The 21,425-nt window shown below is 43.5% G+C and overlaps 1 pseudogene; it reads right to left on the reverse strand.

The window, feature by feature from the left end:
• Positions 1–21,425, reverse strand: part of LOC122939296 — a 359,170-nt pseudogene that overhangs the window by 65,050 nt on the left and 272,695 nt on the right.

Raw genomic sequence — 21,425 nt, forward strand, 5'->3', positions numbered from 1 at the left:
ACAACTCCTTTAAAATATCTTTATTGAAGCTAACACCAAAGGGAGCTTAGGAGTTAACTGCATACTGTTTTCTTGTACTAATTGTATGCAATAAACTCCTAAGCTCCCTCTAGTGGCGGCTGTAGGCACCCAGAATTTTATCAATTACTGTATAATTATGCAGAGAGGTTAGAGCTTAGTTTCAGACAAACTGAGCTGTAGCATAAAAACATATTTTTTAAATACTGTATTTCTAAGATAAATCTATGAGCGTTTAACATGTAATTCAAAATTAAGGATACAAATCCTATGACCTTACAGTGTCACATTTCATTTAAATCACCTGTCAGCATGATCAGCCGATTTCAAGCCAGGCAAACAGCCTGGTAGTTTGGATGATGCTAATAAAAATGATACCTTTATTATAAATATGCGTGGCCCCATATTTTTATATATATGCTAATGAACTAACTGGAGCACCGAGGGGCTCGCCAAAGCCCTTAGAGCACCAGTTTGTTACAGCCCTTTTCCCCTTCAGTATCTCAGAACATTAGACGTCAGGTATAGCCATGTATTTTTCTGTCCGGGCCTGCTCTCCCAGTCTCAGCGCTTGTTCTGTGTTCTCTTGCTGTTCTCCAAGTGCCGAGACCGGTCATCTGTGCCATGCTATATCTCCTGGTTTTAATGCTTGCTCAGTGCAGGTGGAGATGCACAGATGACAGGTCTCAGCGCTTGCAGAGCAGGCAGAGAACACAGAACAAGCGCTGAGACCAGGAGAGCAGGCCCAGACACAAAAAGACATGGCTATAAGCGAAGTCAAGAGCGGTCAATCCAAGGAAAGCAGGGAGGGTCTAAAGGTGAAGGGGTGTAACAAACTGGTGCCCCGAGGACTTTGGCCAGCTCGCCGGTGCTCCAGTTTCGGTCATTAGCATATAAATAAATAGGTGTTTTTCTCAGCAATGGGCAATGGATATTCATAATAAAGGTATCGTTTTTATCAGCATCACCATTCCTACTAGGCAGTATGCCTGGTTTAATAGGGTTGATCAGGCAGACAGAGGCTCTTTAAAGCACGGCCTAGTCCCATATTTGGAAAAGACTTTACTCTGTACTGTTTCATAGGGTAGTTACCTTTGTTTGGGGCCACCTGTGACACAGGGATCCGACTTCCATTCAGGTAAGTCAGCATGACTTTTGGAATCCTGTAGTCTCCAAGACCATACCTGGTGTCTCCATTCCACTGGTATTCTGATTGCGGGACAACTGCCCCAATCTTCCCCAGGAAAGAACCATCAAGATCTTTTAACAAGGTCTTCCTCTTAGCATCACATGTCATATCTACGCAGTCAGATGGGTTAATTTTTCTGTAGCCGCAAGAGAAGAAAAATATTAACCATGTCACAGCTCCAGCACATACACAGACCTACCTTGTATTACATACATTTCGGTATATTCTGCTAGGTGTGCCAACCGAGGGTACCAGGCATCCACTTGACTTCTTATCTGAGTGACCATCATTTACAAGGGCATAAAGACCATAGAGTCAGACCATGTGGTTGCTATGTGGTCCTTTGAAAGAAGGGCTCCACCTTGGTTAATCCCATCATTTTCACATCAGGATGGAGAATTGCTGTGCAGGACTCCGCTCTACAGAGAACCTGCATTGTTGGTCAGCAAGGAGGTAGAGAATTTACTCAAGGCAAGTGGAAAGAGGGAACAATCACCAGGCCCGTCTGTCCATAGTGGCAAAACCTAGCACCACAACTGATCTTTACTATGTAGACCAGGCATCCTCAAACTGCGGCCCTCCAGCTGTTGTAAAACTACAACTCCCACAATGCCCTGCTGTAGGCTGATACCTGTAGGCTGTTCGAACATGCTGGGAGTTGTAGTTTTGCAACAGCTGGAGGGCCGCAGTTTGAGGATGCCTGATGTAGACCAAAGACCATTACAGAAGCAACCAGAGGAAGGTGTATTTGCTGTACTACAGACTGCCTTTCTGTGATACACAGACCTGATTAGGTGCCTCTTCATCAGGTAGACAGAAGTATATAAGTGGTATGTTATGTATGTGCTATGATAAAGACAAGGACAGGCGCCCAGTTTATTTTAGTACAGCTACTCACGACACGTCTGGTCGATGGATGAAGATTTTCTGATCCTCTGAACTGTTCACAGCTGTTATCCTGGAAACTTCGACAGGGTGCTGCAAATCTTCATTTTCTGGGTTTGTCATGAACATGACATTGGATTCTCCAGAACATACAGATCTGTATGACACAAATGTTGTGTCTTAAAAGAAAACAATAAGATTGAGATAGTATTGCAGCAATAGACATAAAACACAAATTTATAAAAAGATGATAAAGTATAAAGGAAAGGTATACCTGTTACAGTCATTAGGCCACTGATTGCATTGTAGTTCGTTATCCCTGCATTTGGGTGTCCAGGTGCCAAGTTATGGCCAGAGGCAAAGGTGGGCCAGCAGATACCACTTCTGCCACCTGTATAAGAAGGAAAGGAGGTGAAATATTAACATGACTATTCAGAAGTGACAGAGAGTCCTCCACCTCAGTAATATACAAGTGTATATGAGACAATAGGTTTGCAAAAATAATCAGCCCCCTTGGAAGATATTACTAGTCTAAGTGAACTGCTTAAAAGGGATCTGTCACCACCCTGGAGCGCTATTAGGTGCGGTACTACATGAATAGTACTGCTTCTGCTGAGCTGGAATCACTAATTTTTATTATACTCCCCTTTCCTTACAGTTCCCCTGCACCAAAGTAATACATTGAGAGGACTCATGAGCCTCGGGCACAGAATGAAAAGGACTTCCTGAATGCGAGCTCATGAGTCCTCCTAATGTATTACATCGGCACATTGCAAGCACATATTGGGGTAAGGGGACTCCCTTTAAGGATTACTGTATTAAACCCAAAGTATTTAATGTATATTACAGTTATTTTATGTTTCCTCTTTTTCTCATTGATGCAGCCTTTTCAAACAGTTGAACCCCAGCGATCAGATATTAATCACCTCTCCTGAAGATAGGTCATCTATAATGAACTCCTGGTGGACCCCTTTAGGTGTTAACATTTTTAAATATGTATATTTAAAGGGTTATAAGTGATTATAAAAGGGCCTGCTTTTATTTTCTCAGAAACCGCACTATTCATGTCTATAGGCTGCGTGTGGTATTGCTGCTCAGTCCCATTCAAGTTACAGTAATTAGTCAAAAACTGCAATACTAGACACAACCAGTGGACAATGGTGGTGCAGTTTTCTAGCAATGCAGCTCCAGTTATACCATATGGGGTTAAAAGTTGAAAGCAATCTTGGAGCCATGTGGAAAATAAATCAAACATTTCCCCAACATGGGTGTAGGTCCAGCCTTATTATGTCCATATTTTACATTACTTTTTTCACCCCATGGGAGCTCTAGTTCACACACATACTCACAACTGAATTATGAGCATGCCTCTTGGTATGAGAGGAAACCTTGGGGGCATTCAGAAGATCCATGGATGTTGCCCTGTTTTATAAGTGAATTTAGGACCCTGATCTGCAAGCCAACAGTTAAGATCAGTGAGCGAAGCCACAATGAGCGCTCCTATAGGCAGTGATTATGTGTAAGTGTAAGAATGTCTTGATCTTTAACTTCTATACCATTAGGGGCAGAGCTATAGAGGGTGCAAAGATTGTAGTTGCACTCAGGTCCTGGTGTATTATGGGGCTCAATGGTCCTCCTGCCACATAGGAGGATATCTGTATTATGAAAGGCACGTGTGTCGTGGCTCAGAGGGACATTACCACTTCTACATTTCTATTGCTAGCCTGTTTGACACCATTGTATTGGTTTGTTCCACCAACTGTACCACCAGCAGCAAAGTGTCATTTTATAATATGCAAACATTATGTTATTATAAATGTTATGTTCATGTACTGTGCCTGGTCCACCAGCAGGTGGCAGTGTGTCTGGCAGTGAGCTGTAGATAGGATAAAACTAACCATTCTATTCGTATCCCCCCTTGGGGCAGTAGTGGGATAGTCCTGCTTCCCACCAAGGGGGGGGGGGGTTGCTGAGGAAGGAATGAGTTGGAGTTTAGAGTCCAAAAGGACAAGACATGGTGCAGTGAGGGGAGAGTTCCCCTTCCTGCTGCAGGAGCCCCAGGGATCAGCTTGCAGAGCACCCGCTCATTGCATTATCCTGTACTAAGAGACTTAATTAATGAGTAGAGAGAAAACAGGCAAAAAACACCCTCCTCAGCAAGGTATATTGAAGTCAAAGCAAGCCAGTTAGGAATGAGAGCAGAATTTAGAAGGCCTACAACCATATTGCATCCTGCTGGAACCAAGTAAAGGAGAATTGCACCAGACCCTTTGAAACTGATTGTACTGTCAAGTTCAAGTTATTCACGTAAACATTGAAATGTTCCTAAGCCTGGACTTGACTTTATTCTTCAACTGAATCTCTGCAACAGAGACTGACCCCAAGGAAGCGACAGCCTGAAGGTAGGAGCACCGTGACACAAACATTTGGCCACAGTATACCACTCGGCATCCTACACACAGGGACTACTCCACTTGAGGGGGCAGTACGCTGCACATAGTGGTTAGGGTCCCAGATGTACAGTACAGTTTTAATTAAGGTCTCCCTAAATAACACAAAAAGTCTTTGCTTTGTTTATGCTGCTGTGGGAAAGTCATTACCAGTAAGTGGTCTGGCACTGCGGTGCTGAGCAGAAAGCTTGACATTGGCATCACTGTTTGTCAGAACATCTGTGCAATCGAAGTCTGGACTGGATCCCACCAGCAAGGATTTCTAACAATAAGAATCATGACAATTATTTTGTGGGTAAAGATTCAGTTAAACTTTTAATATATACATTCAAATCTCTGCACTTTCTGACTTCAGTTGTACATGGGAGGTCTTCTCAGAAATAGCGGTCAGTCACTGATAGTTGTACACAGGGAGTGTTATCAGTGATTGATAGTATTCTCGGTGTAAGTGTGTATACAGAGATTGCTGTTAGTCACTGATAATTGTACACAGAGGAGGTGTTATCAGTGATTGATAGCATTCTCTGTGTAAGTGTGCATATGAAGATAGCAGTCAGTCACTGATAGCTGTACACGGGGGAGAAGTTATCAGTGATTGACAGCCTTCTCTGTGTAAGTGTATATACAGAGATAGCTGTCAATCACTGATATCTGTACACAGGGAGGTGTTATCAGTGATTGATAGCATTCTCTGTGTAACTGTATAAACAGATAGCTGTCAGTCACTGAAAGTTGTACATGGGGAGGTGATATCAGTGATTGATAGCATTCTCTGTGTAAGTGTGTATAAATAGATAGCTGTCAGTCACTGATAGCTGTACATAGATGAGGAGTTATCAGTGATTAAGAGCATTCTCTGTGTAAGTGTGTAAACAGAGATAGCTGTCAGTCACTGATAGCTGTACATAGATGAGGAGTTATCAGTGATTAATAGCATTCTCTGTGTAAGTGTGTATACAGAGATAACTGTCAGTCACTGATACCTGTACACAGGGATGTGTTATCCGTGATTAATAGCATTCCCTGTATCTGCTTAGCTTCTCCTGCTTTATGGAATGCTGACTGCAGATTGTACTGCATTTTGTGGTGACAGATTTTCCTTAACAGAAAGAATACTACACATGTTGTTGGTTGCAGATATTATTTTAAATGATCATAAAAAGAATTACAACCTTTTAAGGCTAGTTTCACACTAGCAGCAGGGGACTCCGGCAGGCTGTTACGGCGGGTGAACATCCTGTTGGATCTGTCCTGCCACTAGTGTGCCCCCGGACTGCCGCTCCATACCTATTGACTATAATGGGGGCGGAGTTCCGACGGCGGCACGGCAGCGCATGGTGAGAGGCAGCCGGACTAAAAGTACTGCATGCAGCACTTTTTGTCCGGCTGCCTCTCGCTGTGCACTGCTGTGCCGCCACCAGAACTCCGCCCCTGCCCTCATTATAGTCAATGGGGACGGAGCAGCAGTCCGGGTGCACACATGAATTTGACAGGCTGTCCACCTGTCGGAACAGCCTGCCAGAGTCCCCTGCCGCTAATGTGAAAGTACCCTTAGTTCCAATATTTTTTATATACCAGCTGTGTATAGCAGCCAGTCAGAGCTTTTGGCGCTCAAAATCCTCAGTATAGTCATAGTTAAATTATATAATCGGTTGCCTGCAGTCACCTCTAGGGAGAACTTAGACCAGGCATCTCAAACTGCGGCCCTCCAGCTGTTGCAAAACGACAACTCCCACAATGCCCTGCTGTAGGCTGATACCTGTAGGCTGTCTGGGCATGCTGGGAGTTGTAGTTTTGCAACAGCTGGAGGGCCGCAGTTTGAGATCCCTGACTTAGACGCATAATGCATACTGCACTCTTTACTAATGAAAGAAAATTTAGACTAGCACATCGAAAGTCACAGGTGCACATCCTTAAAGCTAACACGCAGACAGCAAACAAAATACGTATGGCAGCACACTGTTATACATGCAAACAACAGAACTAAGGATTTTGTTTGCGGTTTGTATGTTAGCTTTATGGATGTGCACGTGTGACTTTTGGATGTGCTAGTCTAAATTTTCTTGCAGGTGTGTTTGGAGGGTAGCTGCCTCCTTTATATTAAAGAGGTTATCCAATCCCTATATGGACCCCCAGAATGCCTGGGCCCCTCCTCTAGAGCATACTTACCTGCTCTCCGTCGCAGCCTGCTATTGGCTGATCCCCCGTCACCGGAGGTTTTGACCCGCGCGACGGGAAGATGCAGTGGCAGCCATGCAGGGATCCGGTGGTATGCGGGTACCGGAGAGCAAGTTAGTATGCTCTAGATGAGGGGCCCGGGCATTCTGGGGGTTATTTTAGGGATTGGATAACCCCCTTAAGCACTCCCCGCTCATCTGCCCAGGGCTTCTGAGCAGAGTATAAATATAGCTGGTTCCTATACTGCCCTGAACATTGTAGGCTTACGTTAGGCCCAGAAGAGGCAGTTCTGTTAGTGTTAGATACCCATCTGCAGAAGCCACCTTGACGTTAGTAGATGGACCCGACACATGTTTGATCAAAAATGTTTGCAAAGAGCTCTAGTCCCTAGTTCTTTTTTTTTGTATGTATAACAGTGTGCTTCCATAAGTATTTTGTTTTAGTATTGAGTTCAGTTTAAGTATGCATTAGGCTCCCTCTAGTGGTTACTGCAGGCTGCCAGAATTTTATAATTGAAATATGTGTTGATGCAGAGGATTTAAAGCCCTATAATACATAAATGGCGGCTTGTCTGTGTAGCTTATATATTAAGAAATTAACTGGCACAGAATTTTAGATCTGTTTACATAAAAAAAATATTTATTTTAAGACTTGGTTTGCATCACATGTTGGCTATTGGTACACTATTTATAAGTAGTGATGGACGAACATCTGCCGGGACGGTTCGCGAACGCGATCAAATGTCCGCGAACCGCAAGTTCGCGGCGGGTCCCATTTATTTTAATGGCAAGCGAAACTGAAAAACCTTCAGCTCATATTTGCAGCCAAGAAATAATTACTAGAAGTGCACAAATAGTCCCACAACATGGACAGTGACATACCAGATGTATTATTCGAATTTGCGATCTCCATTAATATTTTTTTTCAATGCGAAATATCGTCAATATAATTTTCACGTACGCGCATGCGCAAATGCACTATACAGTACCCAAATGCACTATAAAGAAAGTATATTGGTATATAACACCCCACTTCAATCAGTTTTTTGGAGGGATGATTGGTATATCACACCAGTAGATATTATTTGTTCCAATAACGCTTGTCCGTCTATATACCTGCAGTATCGCAGCAGAACCGCACACAACTGCCGCACAATACAAATGCACTATAATATACTGTCTAACATAGAAAGTATATTATAACATTGTACAAGGAAGGCAGAATACATAAAGATAAAATGTAACCTTTAATAATTTTACTATGAGGGTCCATTCACACGTCTGTAAGTGTTTTGCGGATCTGGACACCGGCAGTGTGCATTCCGCATTTTGTGGACCGCACATCGCCAGCACTATAATAGAAAATACCTAATCTTGTCTGCAATTGCGGACAAGACTAGGACATGTTCTATTTTTTTGCGGAAACGGAAGCATAAATGCGGAAGTACGGATCCGCAAATATAGATGTGGATGCGCAAATGTGGATGCGGGCAGCACATTCCGGCCCCATTTAAAATTAATGGGTCTGCATCCGTTCCGCAAAATTGCAGAACGGATGCGGACCAATTTTGCGGACGTGTGAATGGAAAAGATATCCCTCAAAATGAAAGTAAATTCAATTATTAAAGTTAAGCAAAAAGCATAGATGTGGTCGGCAATAACAAGTGCTCGGCGGCACTAAATCAGAAGCCATATGTCCTACCACAATCCGGGGGTTCCAGTGCACATCCATGAATCCCGGAGGGAAAGCAAAAAACATCCATCCCTGGACTAGATGATGATGTGGTATTGAAGGACAGGGTGGGCAAAGAACTGTCCCTGATATTGCCCTACAGGGGGCTGCTATTCTGGCCCTGATAGCCTAACCAGAGACCACCCGCCCTGATAAGAGCGACCCTGTCCGGAACCTTACCCTATATAAAAATGGCCCTAGTAAGCCCCTAGCCCCTAGGCCCTTAACTTCCAGGTGATCACTATATAGATCTATGTGTTCTTGACTCATTATAAAAGTATATTATAAGTATATTGCACCCTTCTGTGTATCACACCTATCGATAGCACACCTATACTAGTGCTTAAAAGGACTTTTGTGGCCCTATTAGCTAGCGTTTGGTGTCCCTAACAGCCTGTCCCTGCTCCACACAGCAACCTCTCCCTACACTGAATGTAAAATGGCGGCCAGATCAGGTCTATTTATAAGCTAGGTGGTATGTGCTGAAACGTCTCAATTGGCTGTCCTGTACCACCTGATGGATGCTTCATGGGTCAAAGTTCTTCACAATGTAAAAGAATATGGCGGGCGCAAATTTCTCCATATTTTCACGTTTGGCGAATCGCGAACACGCAAAGTTCGCCGCGAAACGACCACCGGGCGAACCGCAAGGCCATCTCTACTTATAAGGACAGCCTGCTAAAAGACAGGATCCTGACCAATGTATTTTTATTGTACTACGGTCACATTAATGGCAGATGGATGCAGATATGTTTCCATACTTACCGAGATCTGGACTGTCTTGTTTGATATCTGGTGGGTGACTGATGGCGGTGTGTATATTATAGGAAGTATACCCATTCCGTTTTCTGCTAGAAACACTTCAGAGATCTGCACTGAGGACGTGATCTGTAAAGACACAGAAACACGAGATTTAAGAATCTTTCGATAGACATTAAAAGGGGAAATGTACCACAGCGGCGTCCTCTGACATGAAGTCAGACACCTATCACTTCCAGCATCGGTACAATAAAGAGTGCTGAACCCCCCTAGAACTAACCCCATTGATGGCACTTCTCACTATGACATAAGTGAAGATTTCTCCTGTATAGGGGACCTATACTTTCTCCTTACTTGTCTGTTTCAGGAACTACTTGCATCCCCCTTTTAATAACAAATCTGCACCATCCATCCGTATGACTCTATATTGCGAGATCCCTTTATTATTCCTGCTAGAAGTTATGAATGAGTTGTTAGCAATGAAGGTCTAGTTGGAGGTGTGTCCTTCCCCAGTCTGACACTATCCAATCAGTGCAGCCCGTGTCAGACTGTGCAGGGCCACACCCACAACTGGTGACACCCAGCTGGAACTTCATTGCAGACCGCTGACCATTCATAACTTCTAGCAGGAATAATACAGGAACGGCACTGCATACAGTCATAAGAATAGATGCTCCAGAATTGTTATTACATATGGTATGTATGTAACATGAAAACGTTACCATGTCTTCATACATTACCTGGATGTAGATACCATAATCCCAGCATTTCCATAACTTAAATCCTCTTATAAGTGAACAGTCAGGAAGTCCGTCTTGGTTCATAAAGATGCCATATAACCCGCCATAGGCTTCATTGTTAGACCAGCGCTTACTGGGATCGGCGACATCTGTAAGACAATTGCACTGTATGTTATTGCAGGTTATAATTAGCGTTGAGCGAATTGAAGTGGACTTCGATCCGAATTTCAGGGGAAATTCGATATACCGCGGAGCCGAATTGTCTTGTGCTTCGTGGTAGCGAATCGATTTTCACAGAATGATAAAAAACTAAAGAAATCATACTTACCTCATACATTTGTTCGCAATGGGCCGGCCGTCGCCATCTTGATTGAAGATCTCGCACGAAATCCCGTGCATGGAGACGCATGACATCACCACGACGGCCATTGTGATGATGTCATCATGGGCCATGTGAGATTTCACGCTAGATCTTCAATCAAGATGGTAGCGGCCGGCCTGTCGCGATCAAATGGATGAGGTAAGTATGCTTTCATTTATTTTTAAAAAATTCTTACACTGTGTTATTACTGTAAGATGCCGCGATCAGCTATGAACGCTGCCTCTGAGGGGTACAATGACGGGGGGCGGCGCACCCACTACAATGACATTGAGTGTCAGAAAGCAAGTGAGAAAAAGTCCATTCCTGAAGGTAGATTATATCTACCACACTTTTTTGTTTCACCTTTGCATCGATACATTTCTAGGCTCTAATACTGTAAACCATGCAATACCATAACTAGAAGAATTGAAGGGGTTGTCTCAGTTTAGAAAATTACTTTTATCATGCAGAAAAAGTTAATACAAGGCACTTACTCAGGGGCGTAGCTATAGAGGGTGCAGAGGTAGCAGTCAATACCGGGCCCAGGAGCCAGAGGGGGCCCAAATACCCTTGTGCCGCATAAGGAGACACCGGTATTATAGAGAGTGCATGATGGTCGAGTTATACCTCTGGCTGATGGGAGGGGGTTAGGTCAAGAAATTTGGCATGGGGAGGGGTACTGTTTCAATTTTTTCCTCAGGTAGTCGAAGGCTATGTGCTTCCCTGCCCCTGGCCACAAAGCACTGAGGGAAGGGGGGCCCAAGCTGAAATCTTGCACCATGGCCCATGGGCCTTTAGCTACGCCCCATTGAGATTGCCCATATTGTTTCCGTTGCTGTCTGGATTCATTTTTTCATCATATTATAAACTGCTTGTTTCCATGATTACGACCACACTGCAATCCAGCAACGGGGCCGTGCTTGCACACTTTAGTGTAAGGGTCAGCCCTTAGAATACAGGTTTTTTTTGCACAGATAACTGCAATATTGTGCTACATAGGCTGTGATGACTTATTTCAGCCACTGGAGGCCGCTGTGGCTCTGAGTAAGAGGAAGCGGAACTGTTTCTCCACACAAGAGGTAGGAGGAGTCAGAAGTTCTCGGGGTTTGAGTCCTGGCTGGAGGTGTGTGTGCCCTGGGAGCTATGAGGATGGCTGCCATGTTAGGAGCCAAGTAAAGGCTAGTGATGGCACACGGAGCCTGACTCATGGAGTCCTGAGAAGCTGGCTGTGTTAGAGACAGGCCAAGATAGACTCTTAACTGAAGTGCTGCAGCTGTGACACAGAGAAAGAGACTGCACAGTGTGTTCCAGAGGAGTGGCACCGTGTGTCAGAGACCAGTACAAGCCAGATCCTTCTTCCTGCCACAGCTAAAACTTGGTGAAGATCTGCATCTGCTGTAACCAAAGAGGGTATTACAGACCACACTGGGACAAGCGACCGGACCTGGAGCTAGACTGCATCTTATTGGATCAAAGAGAATCTGCAGAACTGTGAATGGCACCGGTGCCAAGCTGTGATAGGTTATAGAGTCAGGGACTCATTTTGCTGTAGAAGCGTCCCCTGGGTAGCAGGGCTAGATAGGAAATAAGTGTTGAGGGTAGCTTGTAAGCTGACTGTTTGCTGTTTAGTTCAGTCTGTGTCTATGCAAAATTCCTGTACCATTGTTGATGATTTATGTTCACCTGTTCATACCATTCCTGTCATTGACCCATTGTGCCTCTGGTGCGGTGGTACTGTACTGTTATTCAGGTTTTCCGACAGTTTCATTTTGCTCCTTAATAAAGCCGTTTTTTGCTTCAGTCTCCTTGTCCGCTGTACTGTACTTGAATCCTGCCTTGCGATCTCTCCCTCCTCTGACCGCTACATTAGGAAAAAAGTGTAGTGCAAGCACAGCCACCACTGCAGTGTAGTCGTAACCATGGAAACGAGCAGTGTATAATGTGATGGAAAAATGAATCAAGACAGCCAAAGAGGCAATATGGGCAATCACAGTACACTAGTAAGTGCCTTGGATTAACTTTCTCTACATGATAAATGCCATTAGTTGAAGTGAGACAACCCCTTTAAGCATAATTACAACACTACCACTGTGTGCTGTACTGCAATATCCGTGTTATGTCTACAGTGTGATCCATTTCATCCATTAGATCTGCTGCCTATTTTTTTTACAAGGTATGTGGAGGGGCAGCAATGTATGGGCTCCGGGCGGGATCCAGGGGCCCAAGTAAATTCTTGCCCAGGGTCCAATCAATATTAAAGACGGCCCTGATGGGCTGGGCCTCAACCACAGGTCACCGGCCGGGGAGGATTGCAGATGTAATAAAGGTTATATTTTCTAATAAAACACAGAAGGTGATAACGCTGTCCTGTCACACGGCCACTGATGACGGATGAGATCCCTTTGAAAGTTAAAAAAAGGAGCCAAAACAGAAACCTATTAAGCTGATAGGAACTAGTTTGCATATTGGATTCTCATGAAGCTCTGCATAAAAATAAAGCCTATATTAGATGGAGAGAAAGTCGTTAATGCAAATAAGATTGAACAAGTCTCGTAAGATGTAATAAGTATGAGCGATTAAACGACGAGCGAGGAATCGCTTGTTTCTCGCCAATCGTGATCTTTCATCCTGCTAAAGAATTATCGTCACAGATCTGTTTGTATAATATGGAGTCGTCTACTCGCTTACAGATCACATAGAGGCGTGGAACTTTGTGGCAAACGATTAACGAGCGAAAGTACAAACGAACATCGCTCTATGTGATAAGCACATTTCAGTCGCTAATGAGTCGCAAAATCTTCAATCTGTAATCATGATCTGCAAGGCATCTGCTGGTATGATACAAGCCTGAAGGTGGATATTCGGGCAGATTTTTGGGAGCGAACGTTCCTGAGAAGCCCTTTCCTGATAATCTGCCCATCGCAATGTGCCGCTGATCACCCGATGAACGAGCAAAACTCATTCATCAGGTGATCCTGTCAGTGCAGGCACATCAATCATCGTTTCTGGGCAGCAGATCGTGCGGTCTAAAGGGCGATCTGCTGCCCAGAAACAATGCAGCTGTATGGGGACAAGCAATCGCAATAGCTGTGAAGGAGATCTATGCCTGTAAATGCAGCAGTCTCCATCCTGACAATCAGCTTTAGCTCAGCCCGTGTAAAAGGGTCCTCCAGGATTTGTATACTGACGCCCTAGCCTCTGGATAGGTCACCAGTATCTGATCGGTGGGGTCTGACACCCAGGACCCCCACCAATCAGCTCTTTTGAGAAGGCACCGGTGCTCCTGTGAGTGCAGCTGGTTATCACAGCTCACCAAGCACAGTGCCGTACATTGTATAGCGGCTGTACTTGGTATCGCGCTCAGCCCCATTCACTTCAGGGGGGCTGAGCTGCTCCTAGGCCACGTGTCACATGAGCATGTCGTTACTCGGCCTAAGAAAAGCTGAGAGACGGCCACGGCGCTGCTGGGAGCGCCACTGCCTTCTTAAACAGCTAATTGAAGGGGGTCACGGGTGTTGGACCCCCACCGATCAGATAATGATTACCTGTCCTGAGGATGGGTCATCAGTGTGAAAATCCCAGAAAACCCCTTTAAGGCTCTAGATCATCTTTGAGTGTCTTCAGTGAGAGCCAGGACATCCCCTGAGCAACAGTCCAGGAAGACAAAACTGGCTATTTCCATCACCAATTGACTACAATGCAGAGTGACTGACTGTCCAGCACAGCCACGACTCTGCCAGGAAGAGGGACCAAGCACCATCATTATTGGAATCAGTGGGGTGGGGTTCCCAGTGATTGGACCCCTAATGATCAGAGTTATATCCAATCAATATGCCATGTATGTCTGTTGTGGGGAAATCCATTTAATATAGGTATAATCACAAAATATATTTCAATAGAATCTGGTATTTTTACTCAGATTTTTTAAATTTGAATCAAGTTCCCTTCCTATTTCTGTAACTTTATAAGATTAAAGTGGTTTTCCAGTACTTAGATATTATTATGGGCAGCCACGAGCACCGTAAACTATACAGCAGAGGATGCTGGAAGCACAAGGGTCCATCCACTGTGTAGTGGCCCTGCCAGGGTACAGCAGTTCAACTGAACTGGAGCTAAGCTGCAAATGTAATGTCCCAGAGTGCCATTACCACTTGCGCACCCCAATACTTTCTCCTATGGGCTAATACAATGTCATCTTATGCATTTATTTCAGTTCCTGTACACTGTGCATATTTATTTCTTGTAACTGTTCTTGTTCATGTAGTTTACCTGGTTCACCAGAAGGTGGCAGCAAGCCTGTGAAGCCAGGAGGATAAAGTTTTCCCTGGACAAATCTAGAGTCAGACTACAGAGAGAAGTTGCAGAATACAGCTAAAGCAAAGTTATTCAGTCAGCCTGTCAGCACAGAGAGCAACTGATGTAGCAAAGTTGAGTTTTTTTTGCCTGCCAGAGTTAATGCTAAAGCCTGCTGGGAACCAAGAAAAAGCCTGAAACTGTGTGACAAACGTTTATTCAAGCAAAGCTGTTATTGAACTTCATCACAAGGTTTGTACTCGATTAGCTTTTTCAATTCCCTCAATTATTCACCCTATTTGCTCTGCTTCAGACGACAACACCTGGGATCCAGTGTATCCAGGTAGGAGCACCATGACACATGCAAAAAACATTAAGGGACATTATAGGCTACCCTACACCACTCTGGCATTCCTACACCTGGGTACCATCTACCACAGTATCGCTAAAAAGGGACCGTGCCCTTGTTGCTTCACTGCAACTGGCATCACGAAAACATTTACTTTAAAAGACCCCTGGCCGTTGTGGTGTGTCACATAGTACACCAGTGCTGGAAACTATACAGTGGACGGAGCCTTACATCCACTGAATAGTTTCCAGCACTGGCGTCCGCCTGAAACAGCTGGTCAGTGGGGGTGTGGATATTGAACCACCACTGATCTAGAATTGATCACCTATCCTGAAGATAAGCCACCAATATCTAAGCAATGGAAGACCCCTTTAGTAAAAAAAAATAAAAAAATGTAATTTGTTAATAAAATGCCACACCATACGATTAGTAATAGTAGTTTAGTTTTGGTGTTATTTTATTATTTCGTTGACCTGTTACTCACTTTGGCAATATTCTCCATCAATGCGATATCCAGCTCTTTCAAACCCAGCAACCACATTATCCTGCAGTACAATGTCGGCTCCTTCACTGATCTAGAAATAAAATAGTTGTTAGCTTAATTATCACAGGCATTTCATTGTGTATATAATTAGACCTCCACAGCTCCATGTTTTCCTATGGTTAAAGTCTTGGTAATCAGCACCAGTTACCTATGCACTGGCTACCAGCAGCTGCCATCAGAGGGAGTTTGCTGCATACATAATTCCATAATACAGTTTACAGTATGCTCCCTCTAGTGGAGGCTGCTGGTAGTCACAATGTTGTCTTTTAAATTATGTCTATGCAGGGAGTTTGCAGCTCTGTATCAAAAAATGAAAAGCTATTGAGACCTCCGACATGGAAAAAAATTATTTTACATACAGTTACAAGAAAAAGTTTGTGAACCCTTTGGAATGATATGGATTTCTGCACAAATTGGTCATACAATGTGATCTGATCTTCATCTAAGTCACAACAATAGACAATCACAGTCTGCTTAAAGTAATAACACACAAAGAATTAAATGTTACCATGTTTTTATTGAACACACCATGTAAACATTCACAGTGCAGGTGGAAAAAGTATGTGAACCATTGGATTTAATAACTGGTTGAACCTCCTTTAACAGCAATAACTTCAACCAAACGTTTCCTGTCGTTGCAGATCAGACGTGTACAATGGTCAGGAGTAATTCTTGACCATTCCTCTTTACAGAAATGTTTCAGTTTAGAAATATTCTTGGGATTTTCTGATGTGAATCGCTTTCTTGAGGTCATGCCCCAGCATCTCAATCGGGTTGAGGTCAGGACTCTGACTGGGCCACTCCGGAAGGCGTATTTCCTTCTGTTTAAGCCATTCTGTTGTTGATTTACTTCTATGCTTTGGGTCGTTGTCCTGTTGCAACACCCATATTCTGTTGATATTCAGCTGGCGGAGAGATGGCCTTAAGTTCTCCTGCAAAATGTCTTGATAAACTTGGGAATTCATTTTTCCTTCGATGATAGCAATCTGTCCAGGCCCTGACGCAGCAAAGCAGCCCCAAACCATGATGCCCCCACCACCATACTTCACAGTTGGGATGAGGTTTTGATGTTGGTGTGCTGTGCCTCTTTTTCTCCACACATAGTGTTGTGTGTTTCTTCCAAAAAACTCAACTTTGGTTTCATCTGTCCACAGAATATTTTGCCAGTACTGCTGTGGAACATCCAGGTGCTCTTGTGCAAACTGTAAGCGTGCAGCAATGTTTTTTTTGGACAGCAGTGGCTTCCTCAGTGGTATCCTCCCATGAAATCCATTCTTGTTTAGTGTTTTACCTATCGTAGATTCGCTAACAGAAATGCACATGCCAGAGACTTTTGTAAGTCTTTAGCTGACACTCTAGGATTCTTCTTCACCTCATTGAGCAGTCTGCGCTGTGCTCTTGCAGTCATCTTTACAGGATGGCCACTCCTAGGGAGAGTAGCAGTAGTGCTGAACTATCTCCATTTATAGACAATTTGTCTTACCGTGGACTGATGAACAGCAAGGCTTTTGGAGATACTTTTATAACCCTTTACAGCTTTATGCAAGTCAACAATTCTTAATCCTATGTCTTCTGGGAGCTCTTTCGTGCGAGGCATCATTCACATCAGGCAATGCTTCTTGTGAAAAGCAAACCCAGAACTGGTGTGTGTTTTTTATAGGGCAGAGCAGCTGTAACCAACACCTTCAATCTCATCTCATTGATTGGACTCCAGTTGGCTGACACCTCACTCCAATTAGCTCTTGGAGATATCATTAGTCAAGGGGTTCACATACTTTCCACCTGCACTGTGAATGTTTACATGGTGTGTTTAATAAAAACATGGTAACATTTAATTATTTGTGTGTTATTAGTTTAAGCAGACTGTGATTTTCTATTGTTGTGACTTAGATGAAGATCAGATCACATTTTATGAACAATTTGTGCAGAAATCCATATCAATCCAAAGGGTTCACATACTTTTTCTTGCAACTGTAAGTCATTGGTTACTTTGAGTAGTTGCAATACGGCTGCAGTCTTCATTTGTTCTTTTTCAGACTGCCGGATACTCAGTTTCAACCTATTCCTAGTTGTAGGATTTTCTCTTATGCAGATCTTCATCCTAGATGTGAGGTCTGTGTGTCCAGGATGTTGCTGTCTTCACTAGCTCTCATGTATCAGGAAGCTTTATTCTTAGGCTACTTTCACATCTCTGTTTCCGGCAGACAAGCGGAGAGTCAGTTGGACACATACCACAGCATGCAGCAGTTTGTGTCCGTCCTGTTCTTCGCTTTTCTGCCAGAATGTGTACAAATCTCCACCATTTTACTTAATGGGGTCGGTGGACATTCCATCCGCATCCGGCAGTGCCAGATCCAGTGAAACACAGGAGGTGTGAAAGTAGCCTTAGGCTCCATTCACACGTTCGTATAATGGGTACGTATCTGTTCCGCAAATTGCGGAACGGGTGCGGAGCCATTCATTCTCTACTGGGATGGAATGGATATGTGCTCTCTGCATCAGCATTTCCGGAACGCGCCGCCAATCTTCCATTCGTGGCTCCCGAAAAAAATAGAACATGTCCTATTCTTGTCCGCAATTGCGGAAAAGAATAGAAATTTCTATGGGGGTGACGGCCGGGTGAATGGACCCTTAGGCCTCATGCACATGACAGTTATTTTTTGTGTCCGCAAAATAAAACGGATGCGGCATCCGTTTATTTGGGAGGATCCATTTTTTTCCACAGATCCCTTGTAATAAATGCCTATCCTTGTTCGCAAATGTGAAAAAAGTAGGACATGCACAATTTTTTTTGCTGAAGGGAAACACGGATAACGGACGCGGAACACAAACGGATGAACTATCAGCATTTTTTTGCTGACCCATTGAAATGAATGGGTACCCATCCTATCCGTAAAAAAAAACAGAACGGAGGCAGAGAAAAACATAAGGCAATGCCTTACACTGATTTTCCCTTCTACAACTTTTCTCCTCTCCCCTGTGCTTATAGACATTGATGCTGAGGAGTTTGTGATTCCTTCCCTCTGAAAGAGTTTGCCTTGGATGCTTTGCTTTCTGGCCACATTTATATACAGTCCATGTGTTTCTCCCCCTCCAAGCTGCCTTGTGTGTACTTTCCTCAATATCTACAACTTTTGGAAGCTACCTTCCTTGGGTGCTTGCTGCTATCTCTACCACTGAGAGAAGATATGGAAGAGCAGGGAGATCCATCAGAAACATGAGCAGAGCTGTTATGGATTTATGTCAAATTCTGCAGCACCATCAGCTAGGTGCATGACTTACAGAAGCAAACTGGTAGGACATTTGTAATGAAGACTATTTATATAGTTGCAAAATTTTCTTTAATTTAGAATCAAGTGAACAATAAAAAAAGATATTGCAAAGATGTCCATAGCCTTTAACGACCGACCAATGTAAAGAATGATCAGAAAAGAATTCTGAACTTAATACGTGATAAAAAAGTAGATTAACATTTTACTCCATCCTCAATGCCTGGGTATAAAGCCAAGCTAACTAACCTCTATACCAGCATGCCACAAGATATAGGTTACGTCCTCGAGATCTTGGTATGTACCAGGCCAAACAGCAAGGGCAACAAGATTTCCCCTTATATTGACACGTTCTCCCCATACTCTGATTCCTGCAAAATAAGCAGCAGATTGGAGAATTATATCATCAGATTTCCATATGCCATATTAGAGCACATGGGCATCATACAGAGTGTCCCCTGCTCAGTACAACTCGGTGCAGTTGGTTTACCTTCTCCTACAGTGAAGTGAATAACGTTGTCGTAAATGTCGAGTCCATTTGTGTAAAATACTCCGATTGCTGGGGAAAATCCATCATGGAAGGCACATCCCTTAACATAGGACTCATTGGATAATACCTTTAAATAAAACTTATATTCATTAAAACCAATGGATACGCATATATTTTTAGAGAAATTGTAATTTCCCTTTCCCCTGCCCTCTTGGCAGATCATACAAATGCATTAGGGTAGGTTCACATGTACCAGTATTGCTGGAAGGTAGCAGCAGGGAAATCCACGCAACAAATCTTAACCAAACAGTGTTACCGTAATTTTGGTGCAGATTTTTTTTTTAAATTCTTTACAGAAAACAGCCAAGCGTATAAACATCTGTGGCAAAGCTTCGCCTGGTCCTCCGCTGGTCTCCGTACACCTGACTCCTGGCGATAACGCTTTGACTCATGTGACTGGCTATGGCAGTCACGTTTTGAGATTACATGTCATCACTGGAGGCTGGGAGACATACACAGTGGGGACCAAGGACACTAGAGATGAGCAAAGTATTGGAAAATTCGGTTTGACTGCTTCACCGAATTTTGCAAAAAAAATTGCTTTGTGATGAATTACGTAGTAGTGGGTGCAATGACAGGGAGCGGCGATTGTACCCCTCATACATTATTGCGGCATCTGATAGCAATAATCTGGTGTAAAATAAAAATTGAAATCATACCTGATCCATTTGCTCGTGACGGGCCAGACGCTGCCATCTTGCTTGAAGATCAAGATGACGTCACCACGCTGTGCGCGGGATTTCGTCCGAGATCTTTAAGCAAGATGGTAGCGGCCGGCCTGTTGCGAGCAAATGGAAAAGGTAAGTATGATTTTTTTATTTTAATTTTATTTTACACCAGATTATTGCTATCAGATTCCGCAGTCATGTATGAGGGGTACAATCGCCTATTCTTTTTGCAGTATTTCAGGTTAAATCAATTTGGTACCACGAAACACAAGGAGATTCGACTTTGCGGCGAATCGAATTTATCCTGAAATCACGAAGTGGACTTCGATTCGCTCAGCACTAACGGACACTTTAGGAGGAGAGAGCCGGGAGGTTGGTAGGTGAGTATGTTTTTTTTTTTTTTCAAAAAACGCTAAATGATTTTCCACTTCTGCAGATTTAGTTGCGGGTACGAAGGTAATCTGCAGCAAAATTTGCATCAGATGGACTGTGTTGAACTCAATGGGGCAAATCTGCAACCAATCCTTAACAAGAACTGACATTCTGTGTATTTAAAAATCCATGCCGCAGGCCAATGTTTGTGTGGAAATTTTCTGCAGCGTGTGGATGAGATTTCTGAAAATCTGATATACTGTGCTGCTACTGTATCTATATCTATACTGTATCTATGTATATCTATATGTGTGGATGTACCGTTACTCAGCAGGGGTGACTTTGGGAAACAGTAAAGAGTCTGCCAAAGAGTATGCAGACTAAGGGCTCATGTACACGACCGGTTGGTGTTATGCGGTCCACAAATTGCGGGTCTGCAAAACACAGATACCGGCCCCTAGGACAGGACATGTTCTATTCTTTTGCGGAACGGCCATGCAGACATATAGTATGGACACTGAATGCACAAAGAGCAGTTTCTGTTTTTTTGCGGCCCCATTAAAGTGAATGGTTTTGCATACGGACCTCAAAACCTCCCAGAAAGGACAGGTTAAAGAAACACATTTGTGTGCATGAGCCCTAAGGCCTCATGCACACTACTGTTTTTTTTATTTTTGCTTAATCAACATTTTTTTTGCAGATTCATTTCTAAGGGTCCACAAAAAATGGACAGCACATGGATGACGATGTATGCATAAGGCCTGAGATCTGTCCCCGAGTCACAATGGAAATTTAATCCAAAGGAAAAAATTATGCATTTAACAAGGCCTTACAGTATTTTTACAACAAAAAAAGAAACAAGTAAAACACAAGTTTATGGAAATGTACCTCTCCAAGATTGAGGAACGCCAATGAGTACCGCGGGTCTGCGGGATCTGTATAACCATACTGCCCACTGTGGTAAAATTCCACATTTTCAATTCTTGCATTACCTTAAAAAAAACATAATGATCCAGTGATTAGAATTTGCTCCTTTATCTATACTGGGTCCTTAGCCTGTTTGGTAATA

This window comes from Bufo gargarizans, chromosome 5 (genome assembly GCF_014858855.1).
Source record: "Bufo gargarizans isolate SCDJY-AF-19 chromosome 5, ASM1485885v1, whole genome shotgun sequence".
NCBI lineage: Eukaryota > Metazoa > Chordata > Amphibia > Anura > Bufonidae > Bufo > Bufo gargarizans.